Genomic DNA, 14,073 nt, shown 5'->3' on the forward strand with positions numbered 1-14,073 from the left:
TACGCTCAGCATTTCTCAAGCTGAAAGAACTGAAGAAAAAATTCAAGCCTTGAGCTGCAGTATTGAAGGATTCTATGGGCAATTTTTTGAAGCATCAAAAGAAGATGGGAGGAATAAACAGAGTCACTGTACCAAAAAGAATGGGTTGACATTCAAACATTTCAGGAGGTAGCATATGATCAAGTACTGATGGTACTGAAGGAAGAAGTCCAAGCTGCACTGAAGGCATTGGTGAAAAACGAGGCTCCAGGAATTGACAGAATACCAACTGAGATGTTTCAACAAATGTATGCAACCCTGGAAGTGCTCACTCGTTTATGCCAAGAGATTTGGAAGACAGCTACCTGGCCATCTGACTGGAAGAGATCCATATTTGTGCTCATTCCAAAGAAAGGAGATCCAAAAAATGTGGAAATTACCGAACAACATAATTAATGTCACACACAAGTAAAATTTTGATGAAGACAATTCAAAAATTGTTGCAGCAGTACATCAACAGGAGACTGGCAGAAATTCAAGCGGGATTCAGAGGAGGGCATGAAATGGGGTATATCATTGCTGATTTCAAAGAATCTTGGCTGAAAGCAGAGAATACCGAAAAAAGTTTACCTGTGATTTATTAACTATGTAAAAGCATTCGATTGTATGGATCATAGCAAATTATGGATAACACTAGGAAGAATGGGAATTCAAGAACTCGTAATTGTGCTCATGTGGAACATGTACACAGACCGAGAGACAGTCGTTCAAACAGAACAAGGGGATACAGTGCGGTTTAAAATCAGGAAAGGTGTGCTTCAGGGTTATATCCTTTCGCCATACTTATTCAATCTGTATGCTGAGCAAATAACCTGAGAAACTGGACTATATGAAGAAGAACACGGCATCAGGACTGGAGGAAGACTCCTTAACAACTTGCGATATGCAGATGACACAACCTTGCTTGCTGAAAGTGAAGAGGACTTGAAGCACTTACTGATGAAGATCAAAGACCACAGCCTTCAGTATGGATTACTCCTCAACATAAAGAAAACAAAAATCCTCACGACTGGACCAATAAGCAACATCAGGATAAATGGAGAAAATATTGAAGTTGCCAAGGCATCCATGTTACATGAATCCACAATCAATGCCCATAGGAGCAGCAGTCAAGAAATCAAACGATGTATTGCGTTGGGCAAATCTGCTGCTAAAGACATCTTTAAAGGGTTCAAAAGCAAGGATATCACTCTGAGGACTAAGGTGTGTTTGACCCAAGCTATGGTGTTTTTAATAGCCTCATATGCATGAGAATGCTGGACAAAGAATAAGGAAGACTGAAGAAGAAGTGTGCTTTTGAATTATGGAATTTTTGAAGAATATTGAATATCACGTGGATTGCTAGAAGAATGAACAAATCTGTCTTGGAAGAAGTACAACCAGAATGCTCCTTAAAAGTGAGGATGGCAAGACTTCATTTCACATAGGACATGTTATCAGGAGGGACCAATCCCTGTAGAATGACATCATGCTTGCTAAAGTAGAGGGTTAGCAAAAAAGAGGAAGATCCTCAAAGAGATATATTAAAACAGTGGCTGCAACAATGGGCTCAAGTATGGCAATGATTATGATGGTGCAGGACTGGGCAGTGTTTCATTCTGTTGTACACAGGGTTGCTATGAGTCAGACTCAACTCAAGAACATCTGACAACAACAACCAGGAAAAGAATAGGCAATGATACATATCATGTGTCCCCAACACTAATGTAGTAGTAGGAGTTAACAAGTTTGCCAGTAGCACCTCTGAATCAAAAACTTAGAGTCCCTTACTTTGAACCAATTCTCTTATGGTCAATTTGTTGCCATGTCTGGTACAAAGATTAATCCTGGCAGCAATGGTGGTAATCTGAGTGGAGATGGCTCCGTTAGAAGCTTGATTCCATGTAGTCTCTTCAGAAAACAAGCCCTTACCATGAACATCTGTCTACAGCTTGTGAGTCAGTGTGACCTAGACAGTATTATCATTAACCATGACTCATTTCTACAGTTCATGGCCCCACAGATGAGTGTCCTTAATCTGTCAGTCTTTACTATTCCCAGTGGCACAGCAAAGAGACAGGCCATTGTCTAAAGTCCAAGGGTCAGAAAAAACATAACAACATTTATCGAGGTAAGTATTGGCCAGAACTATAACAATGACCTTGAGGCCTGCCCACTGAGCAAAGTGGCCATATCCATTTTTGATTTACATCTGGCACTGAGGTTATACAGCTACTGCAAAAAAGTAGACACCATCAAGTTTCAGCTTGGCTGAATCATGAGTAATCCAGGCTAAGGCATTTAGGGGACTTTCTGCAAATCAAGAAAATCCAGTGGCTTTATTTCAGGCAGTAGCATGGGGGATAAAGTTTCTCCCAATGGGATAGCTGCCACTTTTTCATGTAAAATCAAGAATCCACTGGAGCCAGTCCTACTGCATTAATCTATATACCATTACCATTTGACAAGCAAGGCTCTATGTAAATTTTCCACCTTGTCATTCATGAAATCTGAGTTGAACTATCCCACAATGGAAATATCAGACCAGAGAGTCACAAGGCCTCCATGATACAGGTGATCATTTTCAACAAGGACCGCATAACAAACTAATGGCTAGACATGATTGGGAGGTGATGACTTGAAAACCTTAAGGTAAATCCCCAAGTGGTGGCTGCCTCCCTTTGTCAGAGTTCTAACTGGTAAAATCATCAGTCACAGAGACTTGTAACTTAAAGGAGTCATTAGGGTTGTGGGCTCCCCAAAATGTTACCGCTGTCTACATGCAATTTTTCCCAGATGGGAGAATTCCCTTTAGCAGTTACCAATTGGTAAGTACATGCATATAACATAAATTCTGGGGCAGGAGTCAGGTTGGAGGCTTCTATTGACTCAAGTAACTGCAGGTGCCGACCATCTCAGTAACGGCAGGGCAGATGGCAGGCTGCTGAGTCACTAGCTGTAGAGGCTGATAAATCCCAGGATGGGCAGGCAATACAGCAGGCAGCTGGTTGAGAAGTCTCAAGAACTGGTGGTCAGACGAGCAAGATGCAAGATCCATAGCAAGCAAGCACATTTTGCAAGAATATCCATATATATATATACACATATGTGTGTGTGTGTGTGTGTGTATAGGATGCAGGCTACACCCCCAAGGAAACTAACAACTGATTGAGTGGTCATACCAGATCATATCATGAAAGGTGATTACATCCTTACATAACAACCAAATCATATTATGTAACTGCCAAACTACATCATTACATAACTGCCAAACCACTGAGAATCATGGGCTACCCAAGTTGTCACAGAACCTTAACCATCACAGTCTACCCCTTGCCAACTTGGCACTTGTACACATCTCCTTAAACCATACACAATCACTAAATAAAGACAATTACAAAGTCATACTTGCATCTACAGTGATACCACTAACGTGTACAATGGAAAACGTTACTAGCCCTGCTTATGTCTTATATTTTACAAGTGAAGAAAAATAAAAATATTTGATGCACACATATAAGGAAGAAATAGTCAAACCAATTACAGTCTGCATTTCTGCACCTGGTCATGTGATTGTAGCTAGTACTTAGAACTACCTTCTTCCAACACCCATTCCGTATTCCCTTTACCTGCAAAAAGCACCTCAGCTGGTCATGGTTCTTTAACTGGTGGGATGACCCAAACTTTCATTCCTGAAGGGTCTGGGCCATTAGTAGTCATGTTGGAATTGGGTTGCTGTAGTTTTTCATTGACTTTAATCACAGGGCATAGTAGTACTAAGAGACGCCCTAAGGAATTTCCTGTATTCCAGATGTACTCTTTTTTTACCTCCATTAAACAACATCAATCCTATTCCCCCTTGGTAGTCAGGGTCAATCACACCAGCCAGTATGGGAACTGTTTTCTTAGCCTGTTGATACAGAAGCATGAGGAGCCCAAAATGGGCGGGTGGCATTCTTAACTTCCAGTTCAATGGAATCCATGTAGTGTCTCCAAGTGGGAGCATTCCTCCCTTTGGAAGTAAAACTTCTTGACTCACAGAGCATAGGGTCACGGGGACAAGAAACAAAACGTTTGCAAGTGGGTCACTAGGGATAATAGTGAGTGGTGCCACTCCCGTCTCCAACCCTTGATTCCTGGACCCAAGAATCCTGGCTATGGGAGAAATAGCACCATATATTGGACGCTGATTTTGAGCATATACAGTCTCCTGGAAAACATTGCCCCAACCTTACAAAATGTTGCCACCTATCTGATGCCATAATTGTGTCTTTGGAAGGTCATTCCATCATTCTATCAAGCCAGCTGCCTCAGAATGATGGGGAACATGGTAAGACCAGTGAATTCTGTGAGCATGAGCCCATTGCCACACTTCGTTTGCTGTGAAGTGAGTCCCTAGATCTGAAGTGATGCTGTGTGAGATACCATGATGGTAGATAAGGAATTTTGTGAGTCTATGGATGGTAGTTTTGGCAGAGGCATTGCATGCAGGGAAGACAAATCTGTATCCAGAGTACATGTCTATCTCAATAAGAATGAAATGCTGTCCTTTCCATGATGGAAGTGGTCCAATGTAATCAACTGACCACCACCAACCTGGAGGAGTGGTACCATATCAGGGACTCAGAGCTGGTCTCTGCTGCTGGTAGATTGGGAATTCAACAGTGGCTGTAGCCAAGTTGGCCTTGGTGAGTGGAAGTCTATATTGCTGAGCCCATACATAATCTCCATCCCTGCTGCCTTGACCACTTTATTCATGAGCCCATTGGGCAATGACGGAAGTGGCTGGGGAAAGAGGATGACTGGTTTCAAAAGAATGCATCATCTTATCCACTTAATTATTAAAATCCTCTTCTGCCCAGGTCACTGTTTGGTGAGCATTCACAAGAAAAACAAATATCTTTACTCCTTTGGCCCATTCAGAGAGGTCTATCCACATGCTTTTTCCCTGTATCTTCTTGTCTCCAATTTTCCAATTATGTTCCTACCAAGTCCCTGATCATCCAGCCAAAAAAACTGGACACATCCCATGAATCAGTATGCTATCACACATCTGGTCATTTCTCCTCCCAAGCAAAGTGAACAACCAGGTGCACTACTCGAAGTTCTGCCCACTGGGAGGATTTTCCTTCACCATTGTCCCTCAGGGAGGTCCCAGAAGGGGGCTACAGTGCTGCCTCTGTCCACTTTGGAGTGGTGTCTGCATATCATGCAGACTCATCTGTAAACCAGGCTTGATTTTTCTCTTCCTCAGTCAACTGATCATAAGGAACTCCCCATGAGGCCATAGGTGCAGACTGGGATAGGGCAGCTAATGTGACAGAAGTAGAGATCATGGGCATTTGAGCTACTTCCTCTTGCAACTTTCTTGTGCCTTCAAGTCGTGCTCAGACCCGATCTCATATATACCACTTCTATTTAATGATCGACTGTTGCTGTGCACATTTGACTTTATGACTCCGTAGGTTAGACAACACTCACTTCATGCTGGGCAGCTCATACTGCATGATGACATGGTGTCCCATGGTTAAGGGTTCAGTCTCTACTAAGGCCCAGTAACAAGCCCAAAGCTGTTTCTCAAACAGATAGTAGTTAACTGCAGAGAATGGCAGAGCTTTACTCCAAAATCCTAAGTGTCTTAGGGTGATTCACCAATTGCGGCCGGCCAAAGACTTCAAACAGCATCTCTATCTGCCACTGACACTTCAAGCACTATTGGATCAGCTGGCTCACATGGCCCAAGTGGCAGACCAACTTGCACCTCAGCCTAAACCTGTTGCAGAGCCTTCTCTTGTTCCGGGCCCCACTCAAAGGCAGCAGCTTTTTGAGTCATTTGATAAATACGCCAGAGTAGCACATCCAAATGAGGCATATGTTGCCTCCAAAATCCAAAGAGGCCCACCAGGTGTTGTGCCTCCTTTTCAGTTGTGGGAGATGCCGGGTGTAACAACTTATCCTTCACTTTAGAAGGAATATCTCTACATGTCCCACACCACTGGACTCCTAGAAATTTCACTGAGGTGGAAGGCACCCGAATTTTTATCAGATTAATTTCCCACCCTCTAGCATGCAAATGTTTTATCAATAAGTCCAGAGTCATTAACACTTCTTCCTTACTAGGTCCAATGAGCATAATGTCATCAATGTAATGGACCAGTGCAACATCTTGTGGAAAGGAAAATTGATCAAGTTCCCTGTAGACTAAATTATGACATAGGGCTGGAGAGTTGATATACCCCTGAGTTAGGACAGTGAAGGTGTATTTCTGGCTTTGCCAGCTGAAGGCAAACTGTTTCTGGTGGTCTTTTGAAACCAGAATTGAGAAAAAGGCATTGGCCAGATCAATAGCCGCATACCAGGTATCAGGAGATGTATTAATTTGCTCAAGCAATGAAACCACATCTGGAAGAGCAGCTGCAACTGGAGTCATCTCCTGGTTAAGTTTTCGATAATCTACTGTCATTCTCCAAGATCCATCTGTTTTTTGCACAGGCCAAATAGGCGAGTTGAATGGGGATGTGGTGGGAATCACCACCCCTGCATCCTTCAAGTCCTTGATGGTGGCAGTAATCTCTGCAATCCCTCCAGGAATGCAGTATTGCTTTTGGTTTACTATTTTCCTAGGTAGGGGCAGTTCTAATGGTTTCCACTTGGCTTTTCCTACCATAATAGCCCTTACTCTGTTTGTCAGGGATCCAATGTGGGGTTCTGCCAGTTGCTGAGAGGGTATCTATTCCAATTATGCATTCTGGAACTGGGGAAATCACTACAGGATGGGTTCGGGGACCCATTGGACCTGCTGTGAGATGGACATGAGCCAAGACTCCATTAATAACCTGACCTCCATATGCCTCCACTCTGACTAGTGGGCCACATTGACATTTTGGGTCTCCTGGAATCAGTGTCAGTTCAGAGCCAGTATCTAGTAATCCCCGAAAAGTCTAATTATTTCCTTTTCCCCAATGAACAGTTACTCTTGTAAAAGGCTGTAGACCCCTTTGGGGAAGGCTGAGAGAAAGATTAACAGTAAACATTTTTGGAAGTATACTGGAATCCTCCCTCAAGGGGACCCAGCCTCCCCTTCATTCAAGGGGTTGTGGTCTTTAAACTCTCTCAAATCTGGGAATTGATTGAGGGACTGTTTCTTTCTATTCTGGCGATTAGAGTTAGACAAAAATTGTAACTACAAAGAAAAATATTTCATAATGATAAAAGGATCAAAGTATCAAAGAAGATATAAATATCATAAACATACACATACCTAAAAATAGGAGCACAAAATACATGAAACAAAAACTGTTAATATTTAAGGAAGAAATATCCAATTTAACAATAATGGAGACTTCAATACCTCATTTTCAATAATGGACTGTGCAATCAAGCAGAAGATCAACAAGGAAATGGAAGACTTGAACCAACACTATAAGCTAAGCAGAACTGTTGTTGTTAGGTGTTGTCAAGTTAATTCCAACTTATAGCAACCCTATGCACAACAGAATGAAACACTGCCCCATGATGTCCTTCTCCAGGAACTGCTCCCTATGGGTGACATGTCCCAAGTATGTGGGGCGAAGTCTTTCCCTCCTCCCTTCTAAGGGGCATTCTGGCTGTACTTTCCAATACATCAATTCTTCTTTAGTCTTCTTTAGTCATTGCACAGCTTTTGCATGCATATGAGATGATTGAAAATACCATAGCTTGGGTCAGGTGCATCTTAGTTTTCAAGGTGACATCTTTGCTTTTTAACACTTTAACAAGTTCTTTTACAACAGACTTGCCCAATGCAATATGTTGTTTAGTTTCTTGAGTGCTGCTTCTATGGGCGTTGATTGTGGACCCAAGTAAAATGAAATCCACAGTATGACAAACTGGTAGACAAGTGGTGGCAATAGAACTAACAAACATTTATAGATCCCTGCACCCAATTAAACTAAAAAATGTATTCTTCTCTAGTGCGTACGGATCACTCTTCAAGATAGACTATACGCTTGTTCTTGTTGTTAGTTGCTATCGAATCATTCCGACTCATAGTAGCCCCATGTGTGCAGAGTAGAACTTCTCTATGGGGTTTTCAAGTCTGTGACCTTTTGGAAGCAGACTGCCAGGACTGTCTCCCAAGGCACCACTGGGTGAGACTCCATAGGCCATATACTAGGCCATAAAAAAGAAAACTTCAATAAATTTAAATACAAATAATACAATGTATGCACTCTGATCACAATGGAGTGAAATTAGAAATTAGTAACAGAAAGAATGTGGGAAGCCCACAAATATTTGGAAATCAAATACACTCTTAAATAACAAATGCGTCAAAGAAAAAATAAAAGGGGAAATTATAAAATACTTTGAGATGAATGAAAATGAGTACAAAACATACTCAAACTTATAAGATGAAGAAAAAGCAATGTTCAGGTGGAAATTTATAGCTGTTAATGCTTATATTTAGAAAGAAGAAAGATACTAAATTAATAACCTAACCTTTCCTCTTAAGACACTGGAAAAAGAAGAGCATACTGAACCTAAAGCAAGCATAAAGGAAGAAAGGAAATAATAAAGATTAGAGAAAGAAATGAAATAGAAATAGCAAATAAGATAATCAATTAAACCAAAAGCTAGTTCTTTGAAAAGATTAACAAAATTGATAAAACCTTTAACTATATTGACCAGGAAAGAAAGAAAAGACTAAAATTACTAGAATCTGAAGTGAAATAGGGGACAATTACTATCAACCTTACAGAAATACGAAGTTCACAAAGAATACTATGAGCAATTGTATGCCTATAAATGAAACAACATATAAAATGGGCCAATTACTGAAAAGAGACAAATTCACTGAATTGAAGAAATAGACAATCTGAATATACCTATAAGAAGTAAAGAGAGTGAATTAGTCATCCAAAAATTACTCACATGAAAAATCCCAGGCCAAGATGGCTTTGCTGAATTCTATCAAAGGAGGATTAACACCAATCCTTTACAAGCTGTTCCAAAGAACAGAGGAGGAGGGAACAATGCTCAACTCATTCTATGAGGTTAGTATTATCCTGACACTAAAACCAAACAGACATCATAAGAAACTACAGTCCAGTATCTCTTTTCATTGATTTCTGATTTCATTTTTTAAATTTCCTTTCTTCTCCTCACTTTGTGTATAATTTTCACTCCTTTCTCTAGCTTTCTAAGCTGGAAACACATAACATGGATTTTGTACCTTTTCCCTTTTGTATTACACCAAATAAAGATAAAGTTTTCCTCTAAGGACTCTTTTTGTTGCATCCTACACATTTTTACATGCATTATTTTCATTATCTTTTCATTCAAACTATATTCTAATTTACCCTGTAATTTCTTATTTGGCCAATGGATTATTTAGTTGTGTACTTTTCAAATATCTTCGGATTTTCCAGAAACATTATTATTTTAAATTTCTAATGTAATATTGTTGTGTCAGTGAACATATTCTGTATTATTTTAAATACCTTATAAATTATTGAGAATTGTTCTATGTTTCAGCATATAATCTGTCCTGTCTGGTCTGTCAAAAAGCTCATCAAAAGATTTCTTCATCTTTGCAGTATTTCTTTTTTTATTTTTAGCATTTCTGCTTTGACTCTTTTTTCTATAATTTCCATCTCTCTGATGTAATTCCTCATCGGTGCTGGGCAGAAGAATGGCCCTCTAAAGGTGTCCGTGCCCTAGTCCACAGAATCTATGAATGTTATGTTACATGGCAAGGGTGATTTAAGGTTGCAGATTGGATTAAGGTTGCTGATGAGCTAAACTTGAGTTGAGGAGAGTATCCTGGGTTATCCAGATCCGCCCAATGTAATCATAAAGCCCATTAATAAGGGAAAGAAGCAAGTAGGAGAGTTAATGTCAGAGTCTGAGAGAGATTTGAAGATGCCTCAATACTGGCTTTGAAGATGGAGAAAGGGGCCATGAACCAAGGAATGCAGGCTACCTCTAGAATCTGGAAAAGGCAAGGAAATATATTTTTCCCTAGAGTATCCAGAATAAATACAACTGCAATTTTAGCCCAGTGAAAAACATCTAAGACTCTGACCTACGGAATACTAAAATAATAAATTTGTGTTGTTTTAAACCACTAAATTTTGCTAATTTGTTACAGCAGCAATAGGCAACTAATATATATGCATGCCATCTTTCTCCATTAAGTTCTTTAAAATGTTTTTCTCTTTTATTTTAATGTCCCTGTCTAATAATTCCAATATTTGGGTCCTCTTCAAGTTTGGTTTTAGTGACTATTTCTTCTCACTGATTGATAATTTATTCTTGTTTTTTTGTATGTCTCATAATTTTCTATTGAATATAGGAAATTGTGAGTGAATTAACAGTAGCGACAGAGTAAACAATTTTCATTCCTCTTCTTCTGTCAGGTGGTTAATGTAAATTCAAGCTGAGCCTGCGCTTTGTTGTTTTCCTTAGATTTCATTCACCACAGGCTTCAAATGATTTGAGGGTTGAATCAGAGCCCCCCCTCCCCCCCGCCCCCACCCCATTAGCAGAGATTAGGATATGAGTGCCTGGAGGTTTCGTCTTTTGTCTTGCCCTCTGCCTTCAGTAGGCCCCATAAAACTGCATCCAGGGAGGAGTCTCTCTCAGCTTTCCCGACACTCCTATAGCCAGAGTAGCTACTACCTTGTATCAGTATAAAGTCTACATAGCCAATAAGGTTTCTTTCAGAGCTCTTATCCTGCCCTCAGACTTCAGCAGTCTCCATAAGCTTTTACCTTAGTAGGGAAGGAGGTATGCCTTTCCCAGCTCTCTTGCTCTTCCCCCAGCAATAGACAACCTCTGCCTCCTACTCAGTATAATGCCCAGAGTATCTGTAGGATCTATCTCAAGTCTCTTGCTCTGCCCTTAATCTTTTCATGACCACTCAGTGAAGGCCCATGCTATGCGAAAGAGTTGGCTTTGTGACTGAGGTTTTCAGTCATTCTAAACTGCCATACCAGCTCATGTTTGGACCTTAAAAATTCATTAAAATTCATCTGTTTTTTTCTTATCTATGTCTTACCCTGTTGCTTCTTGGTCGAGAATAAAATTAGCCTTGGGTCTCTTCTTTCCTAGAAGGAGCTGATTTCTTTCTGTATTTTGGTTCATTAAATAGTTCTGTCATCTCAGCTCTCAGATTGGTTTAAATAATAAAGCTATGCTTTTTTTTTTTTTTTTTTTTAGGTTATCCAGCTTGTTCTCATTGTTATAATGGGAGTGATGTTTTCATGCAACCTTATATACCCTAAATAGATGCAGAAGGGTTATTTTTATATTTTAACTCACGCATTTTAATCATATTTTTCTAGCAACATCTAGAGTTAATCAGTATTTACAGCCTGCCAAAATACTCATAAGACTTTTAGAATGATTTTACTTTTCCTCTCTGTCCATCATTGCCACCTCTCCATTTGGTGAAAACAATCTCTATGACTCCACTTTTTTAGGAATCACTGCTTAATAATTTCCTGAAGCTTGGTAGCCATATTGTCAACCATTATTTGGGCTTCACTAGAAATTTTATTATTTCCTTGTCTAATACACTTGTATATTTTATTTCCCATAGTCTTAGATTCAATATTTATTAAGTCATACTTTCAAAAAAAATTTTTAGGTAGTAAAATGTGCTATTTCCCCCTTTTAATATATTGTTTTGTCTGTATATATAGTTTTAGATTCATAATTATTTTACCTACAGGATTTTAAAATATAACCAAAGATAATTAAGCCCACAATGTTATCAAATCATATCCAAAGAATGTGTTTATGCTAGAGTACTTTTCTAGGCGAGTACTAATAAATATTAAAACTCTCATGCCATTTTTACGATCTCTACACCATTTAACAAAAGGACATTTTTTTCCAATAAATATTTACTTAAGGCTTTCAATTTGCCAGAGATATTGCTGGTAAAGCAGAGGGTCAGCAAAAAAGAGAAAGACCCTCAACAAGATGGATTGACACAGTGGCTGCAACAATGGGCTCAAGCATAACAGTGATTATGAGGATGACACAGGATTGGGTAGTGTTTCATTCTGTTGTACATAGGGTCCCTATGAGTCAGAAACAACTCAATGGCACCTAACAACAACAGCAACAAGAGATATTGCACGCCACTAGAGATTCCAAGATGAAGAGATAACACCTGTTCTCAGTTTGTTTGGAAATAATTGGATGATTACAATATAGGTTTAAAAATGTTTTAATAGAGATGAATTTGGGATGTCGTGTTACGAATGGAAGACAGGCCCAAACCAAACAGACTTATCTTCCTAGGGATATGACTGCTTATCTGAGTCTAGATATAAATGATACTTAGTTTAAAAAAAAGGAAAGACGAGAAAGTTTGTCCCAGTAAGTGGGAGCTGCATGTTCAAAGACCCAGAACTTAATAGAACGTAATAGATTCTGGGAATTGCAAGTACTTCATTTCTTTTATACAGCACACACTGTAGGGCATAGATCTAGAAGAAATTTCAGACTCAGATGCCTTTGTAGGCTCAACCATTGTAAAATGGACAAGGCATATATATAGTGAACCATAACAAGCTTAATCAAGAAGTCATGCCTTGCCAGAAGTATTGCAAAAAAACATTTTGAAATACTGAAATAGCTATAAATAGCAACAACATTAAAACATGTCTTTGGGCCAAATTTAGCAATAGACCATGAATTTGCAGTCACTCATATAGAAAGTAAACATTGTGAAACATTGTGGCTTAATTATGTGACCGTGGACAGATAAACTTCTCTGAACCTTAGTGTCTTCATCTAGAGTCACTTCTAACTCTAAAATTCTAAGTATAAAGTTATAAAAATACTAAAAAGCTAAACCTTAAGTTGCATTATGTTATGTTAAGTTTGGTTGTGTTACCTGAATAGTGTCCATGCCCTGGAGCAGTCGAGCTGATGAAACATACTCCAAGTCAGAAAGAGTGAGAAAGTTTTATTTAGGAGGTGGCCACCACCTCTAGAGCCGACAGCAATTCAGGCTGAATCTATGGAGTCCCAAAAGGCATTTTTACATTACAGCCTATATATGATTTTTACAAATGTTAGAGTGTAGTTATTCATTACAAGGTAATTACAAGAGACTGATTATCATACTAAAGAGATATATGTCAGACATTTCATTATCAGGCTAAAGATATCAGATATCTGGGCTCTAATCTTCCTGTGGGGGGTTGGACAGAGCAAAACAAGGTCATTAACAAAGGTATGCGAAAAGGAGAAGGAAAAAAAAAGAACAAAACTTATACGTTCATTATGGCATTAGTTATGTCCAGCTCTCAGTTGCCCATTTTGAAAAAGAGGAAACATGCTGGAGAGTATTAGGGTCACAGTTGCAGGCTGCAACCCAAAACAATGAACATGAAGATTAAAACACAAAGCATATTCACCTTATTTTCCGTAACATTTTTGTGGCATTTATTTTGTTTTACCTGATATGATGCTATTTTAGTTTCTTTGTCCCTCGTACTAGGATATAAGCCATAAGCCTCATAAGGCTGGAAACTGTTATTTTTCATCTCCCTATGTCCCACAGCAGTTCATCAATGTCTCACAAATATGAATTTTTTTAATGAATTTTTTTAACTTTAGAAAGAGAAAACATTAATTTTGGAGACAAAATTGCATGCCTTTTTAAATAATCTGAGGAAAACAGAGTTTTAGAAAGCAATACTTAAACAAAACCAAACCATGACAAAAAAAGAGTAACAAACAAAAAAAGAGCAAAAATTAGTTTATTTTCCTCATGTGGCACTAGGTCAAGCATCTTGAATTAGCAAAAAACGTTTTCCTTTAATATAAAGGATGTTGACAAGTTCTGTCCCAAGGGTTCAGGTTACAATATACTACAATATTGTCTCTAAATTATATTCTCTTTTCCCATTGTAATAGTCCTATTTTAGCAGAAGTATACTACTGTCTCTTTCGGCACGTCTATTTCCTGAGTATTTTCCTTCAGCTTTCTCTGTGATCCCATAATGCTTTGCTCATACCATTATTAGAGCATCAGTAATGTAAAATTGTGGTTAG

Source organism: Trichechus manatus, unplaced genomic scaffold (assembly GCF_000243295.1).
Source record: "Trichechus manatus latirostris isolate Lorelei unplaced genomic scaffold, TriManLat1.0 scaffold00139, whole genome shotgun sequence".
Classification (NCBI taxonomy): domain Eukaryota; kingdom Metazoa; phylum Chordata; class Mammalia; order Sirenia; family Trichechidae; genus Trichechus; species Trichechus manatus.